Raw genomic sequence first — 5,991 nt, forward strand, 5'->3', positions numbered from 1 at the left:
TTTAATTGTGTATTTTGTTACAGATACAGATCATTTTATTCCAGGAAATTATTTAAAACACTTGGGAGAAATTACAGCAAAAACTTTGGGGAAAATAAAGCAATGGCAGGGGAATCTGGGTGCCAGAGTGGAGAGGACGAGACACCTAGCAGATGCCTCTGCTCGTTTCCATTTCAGTATACATTTTTAAAGATTTATTTATTTATTTTGAGAGGAAGAGGGAGAAAGTGTGAGTTTGAGAGGGGGAGAGGCAGAGGGAGAGAAGATCCCCAGGCAGATTCCCCCGCTGAGCGCACAGCGTGACACAGGGCTCGATCCCATGGCTCCAAGATCACGACCTGAGCCGAAACCAAGAGCCACACGCTCAAGTGACCAAGCTGCCCCGGTGCCCCTCCTTTTCACTGTTGGGTGCAGTGGGAGTTTTTTGGGGGGGGGCCCAGGCTGTAAGTTGAAAGGAAAAGCACTGTCTTTTCTGTACCATCTTTGAGCGTGTGTTAGAAGAGTTTAGCTGCTGGAGAAGTTGGAATTAAAAGAGGAGAGCCAGCCCGGGGCCTGTGCCCGTCGCTGGCTCAGCAAGTGCGGGCTCAGCAGCCCCATCCTCGCTCTCCCCGCGCAGGGCTGGCGGAGGCAGCAGGCGCTGGCCCGACCAGCCGAGCCGGGACGGAGGCTGAAATAAATCTGGGGCCGCCTGTGCCGCTAGGGGCCTCTTCAGAAAGGCTTCGCTAAGTGGAATGATTTCCAAGGCTTTGCCAGGGGAAGAGAGGGGCAGAGGGGGTGCCGGGCGGGCAGTCCAAAAAACCCACTTGGAGGCGGGGGAGGGTGCGGCAGGTCCATCTGGGAATCCCGGGAGCTGAGTAAGCAAAGTCTTGGGAGTCGGCAAACAGCTGAGCCGTGGGGCCGACAATGAGTCCGGCCTGGCTGGGAAGCCTGGGGTTGCCATGGTGATGGGCACTGATGCTGCCACTATGGTGCTCAGCGGACTGTGGCTTGGAAGGTCTGGGCTGTGAATGTCTGTTGGGCAGGGAGAAGCCACCAAACTTTCTGACCTTCCCCCTTGTGAGGAGGCCAGCCACGGGGAGATGCTGCTGGCCGTCGGGAATGCAGAGACAAGGGTCTTCGGGGACTTGGCCTCCAGGGAAGGAGGAGGGCCCCCACCACGGCAGCCAGCACCATGCAAAGTCTGTTCCAGTGAGCAAATGGGTACTTGGGAATGGAAACTCCACGGGGCAGAAACCACCCGCAAGGAAACAGTGTGAACCGTAGCCACAAAGTCTACAGGTTAAAATAGCGCCCAGGGGGCCTGTGTTGGAGGCGAAGCAAGTTGGCCAGGCTGAGAGCTCCCTGGTTTTCTGTGCCGACAGCTCAGCAGGAGAAATTCAGCCTGGAGCTGGGTATGGGAGAAGCCCTCTGCTGCTGGGTCTGTAGCTGGGCAGAGGCGCAGAGCTGTGGGTCTAGCATGCGGCTTGAGGGCCAGGCAAGGCGCCACCATGCCCGAGGGCACGCGTGAACTCAGTCCCGACACAACATGGGCCTCCGCCTCCCGGCTGGCTCAGCCTCTGTCCAGGAGCCAGTGAGTGTTTTGTGCCTCTTTGTCCAAAAAGGAGGGTTGACAGCCCAGAGCGGGAATAGAGAGGCTTTGTAGGTCTCACAAGGGCCACCAAGGGGGCGCCTGGGTGGCTCAGTCCGTTGGACGTCTGCCTTCGGCTCGGGTCGTGGTCCCGGGGTCCTGAGCTCGAGCCCCACATTGGGCTTCCTGCTCTGTGAGGGGCCTGCTTCTCCCTCTCCTTCTGCCTGCTTGTATTCTCTGTCAAATAAATGAATAAAATCTTTAAAAAAAAAAAAAAAAAAGGCCACCAAGTCCCACACTTGCAGAATTAGTCTGAGCCCGGAAAGAAGCTCTCCCAGCCGGGCACGTTTGTCCTTGTTAATTGGTAAGTTAATGAACTGAGGCCATGGAAGGCAGGGTTGCCCAGCCCAGCCAGTCTCAGCCGTCCGCTCTGATTTATGGTGCAGGTGCAGATAACGTCCTGTCTTCTGAGAAGGCAGAAGTGGGAGGCTTTCCGTCTCCACCATCCAATTTCTGAAAAGAAGGAAGCGCGCCGTGATCCCACGAATCGCTCTAGTGGGGGAGGTGACCAGCTGCGGCAGGAGGGCGCCGGGAGGGTCAGCGGTGACGGGCAGCTACCCAGCTTCCTCCCCGGGAGCGGGAAGGTGGATGGGAAAGCTGCCCCGAGACCATTCAAACGGTCACATTTGGTGCATTACAGTTGTGTCCCCATCGCTAGGATGGCCTGGAATAGGTTCCCGGCCTTGTCTTTGGAGCAAATTCCTCCTACACCATCAAGAGTTTCAAGCTCTCTTTTAATACATGTCACGACACGTTTTGGCCGTGGGGGGTCAGGAATGTGTGCGTGGAATCCGATAGCATTCCAGCACTCCGGAGTCGGAGCGCCGGCCTGGACACTCATTGGCCGCTGACCTCTGTGTACTCAAGAACACCCATTCTGGCTTCACCCCTGCCACACCCTGGGCCGGCCCAAGACCTGTAGGAAGCAGGCAGTCGTGGAGAATTCCTCCTAATACCCACATAGGCCCTTGACGTCGGGGTGAGCCCCTCCTGGGAAGCCGTCTGCACAGCCAACGTTTCCTTCCTGTGGCTCCTCCCAGCAGAACTTACCTATCACGGCTGGTCTCTGCTGGGAGCAGCCGGGGAAGAGATGAACGTGTGCCATCCACGTGAGCAAGTCTGTCATACGAATATCCACGCCCTGGGGACTGATGTCCAGTTAACTCAAGGTCCATCACTGCTTCCTTATGAAGGGGAGATGATTTCCAGGCGGATGGCCGAGAATGACCCCCTGAAGAAGTATACACTTCTTCAGTGTATACTTAATTGGGCCTTTAAGCCCTTTAATTTTTTTCTCTCTTCTCCTTTGATATTAGAAAGACAACTAGTTATCCTTTTGATTACTTCCAAGTTTTAGAGTTTGATAAGATTGAATCTCGTGGTTAGCTAAATTAGTTTTATTGAATGCTTATGAGTCGTCAGACCGCGTGCCAGGGGCTGGGGAGATGATGGCGAGCAGGATAAAGGCGCATCTTTCTAGAATCTTGCTGATTATTGAGTGATAAGAACACGTAGACAGGAAATTGACAAGTAGATCGTGTGTTAAAATTCGGAGATCGTGGAGCAGAGAGATCGTCCGTACGAGATCTCCCTCTCCTAACACCAATCTCAGGGATTTTCCGAAGAAGTGACATCAGCTAAAGGATAAACTGAAGTCAGTGGGGTCGAAAGTGGGGGCGGGGGAGGAATGGGGAGTAGGGGTGGAAAAGCCGGTTCTGGAAGACAGGACAGCAGAGTTGGGACTGGGGTGGCGTGGCGGGGGGTACACGCAGCGGGTACACGCGGGCTGACCCAGGATGGCTGGGGTGGCAGGTGCAGTGGAAGGGGGGAGGGGCGAGGAGCTGGTACAAGGGCAGTCCAAGGAGAGGCTACCAGAGCATCTCACAGAACTCGCCTTTCATCCCCGGGGCCTTGAGAGTTTAAGCATCCTTAGCAAGGTAGACAGAACCATCTGACTTGCATTTTATTTTTAAAAAAATTTTTTTAAAGATTTTACTTATTTATTTGACAGACAGAGATCATAAGTAGGCCTAGAGGCAGGCAGAGAGAGAGGGGGAAACAGGCTCCCTGCTGAGCAGAGAGCCAGATGCCGGGCTCTATCCCAGGACCCCGAGATCATGACCTGAACCGAAAGCAGACACTTAACCAATTGAGTCACCAAGGTGCTCCTGAATTGCATTTTAGGAAAATCCTCTCTGATAGCAATTTGGTGATTGGATTCAGAAAGTTTGAGGAGGAGAGAGCCACGGCAAATAGGTCGATGAATCAGGATGCCTCCTGCAATATCGGCCTTAAAACCGGCCTAGAGATAAGATGGACAGACACCTACCCACGCGGGCACGTGTGTGCTCTGTTCTGCCTGTACGATAATAACATCTTCACTTTAAAATGTTCAGACTGAAGAGACAAGTCCTCCAGTTTTCAGCTGGTTCCAGCTGCGTTTCAGATTTTTCTAGGAGTACACACACACACACACACACACACACACACGCACCCACATCCCTGCACATGTCTGTATGGAAAAAGTCTTGAAATGGTAGAAAATATGCAGTTTTGCCATTGCTTTTTTCCAATTAATACTCTATTTTGGACATTTAAAAAATGTTGATGCGGGGCCCCTGGCTGGCTCAGTTGGTGGAGCACGTGACTGTTGATCCCGGGGTTGTGAGTTCGAGCCCCACCTTGGCTGCCAAGATTACTAAAAATAAATAAATACATAAATAAACTTTAAAAAGATACCGAGATGTAAACATCTACCTCTTTCGGGCACCCGGGTTGCTCAGTCAGTTGAGCGTCTGACTCTGGATTTTGGCTCAGGTCGTGATCTCAGGGTCTGTGTCTGGCTCCCTGCTCAGCAGGGAGTCTGGTTCTCCCTCTGTCCATCCCCCTGCTTGTTCTCCCTCTCTCACTCATTTGCTCTTCCAAATAAATAAATAAATATTAAGGTATAGCCATACATATCATGAAGCCATTGAAAAGAACAAAGTAAATTTTTAAAAAAGATCTTATTGGGACACCTGGGTGGCTCAGTGGGTTAAAGCCTCTGCCTTCAGCTCAGGTCATGATCCCAGGGTCCTGGGATTGAGCCCCGCGTCAGGCTCTCTGTTCAGTGGGGAGCCTGCTTCTCCCTCTCTCTCTGCCTGCCTCTCTGCCTACTTGTGATCTCTGTCTGTCAAATAAATAAATAAAATCTTTAAAAATAAAAATAAAAAATAAAAAAGATTTTATTCATTTGGGAGAGCACAAGGTGGGAGGGAGGGCCAGAGGGAGAAGCAGGCTCCCTGCTCAGCAGGGAGCCCGATGAGGAACTTGATCCCAGAACCTTGGATCATGACCTGAGCCAAGGGCAGACACTTAACCGACTGAGCCACCCAGGCGCTCCCCCCTTTCTTATTTTCTTTTTAAAAGATTTAATATTTAAGTGATCTCTACACCCAAAGTGGGGCTCGAACTCATGACCCTGAAACCATGAGTTACACGTTCCACTGACTGGGCCACCCAGGGGCCTCTGTGAGTTTTCTTTCAGTAGCACAGAGGGGAGGCAACTGGCCTGTGCTGAGTTCCGGCCCTCCTGCTCCCTAGCTGGGTGAGTTTAGGCAAGTCCCCAGCCTGTGCACTTCCATTTCGTGGTCTTGAAAGCGGAGGTACCAGTAGTGTTCACCACCCAGAGTTCTTGTGGAGATCGGATGGTGGGGTGTTTCGGCCTACTGAGAACCCCAGTATTTCAAGTTTTTGTGGGGTTCTGTTGGTTTTCAATCATAGGGCCTTTTTTCCTTATGTGCCTAGCTATCTTTGACTGTGTCTTAGACATTGTACTTTTAAAATTATTTGTAGGGGGACACCTGGGTGGCTCCGTGGGTTAAAGCCTCTGCCTTCGGCTCAGGTCATGATCTCAGGGTCCTGGGATCGAGCCCCGCATCGGGCTCTCTGCTCAGCAGGGAGCCTGCTTCCTCCTCTCTCTCTGCCTGCCTCTAGGCCTACTTGTGATCTCTCTCTCTGTCAAATAAATAAATAAAAATTTTTAAAAAATTAAAATTATTTGTAGGAAAAATTTGAGGCCCAGGCTGATGGAGGATTTTCATGTGCTTTGGCTGTATGCCTGCCGACCCTGCCAGTCTGGGATGACCTTAATCGAAATTCAAGTTGAAGGTTCCCCATATCTGGAACTTTGTTCCCCTAGCCTCATAAGGCCATTTACAAGTGAAGGTCAGTTCCCCAGCTCTGTTCTCAGAGTCCATAAGTGACCTGAGGGCACGACCATCTGAGTTTACTTCCTTAGACCTCTTCTTCTGGGTTTTAGCTGGTTTGATGTTTTTAATATTACATTTTTTTTTATTTTTTTAGATTTTTTTATTTTTTATTTG

Source organism: Martes martes (genome assembly GCF_963455335.1).
Source record: "Martes martes genome assembly, chromosome: 4".
NCBI lineage: Eukaryota > Metazoa > Chordata > Mammalia > Carnivora > Mustelidae > Martes > Martes martes.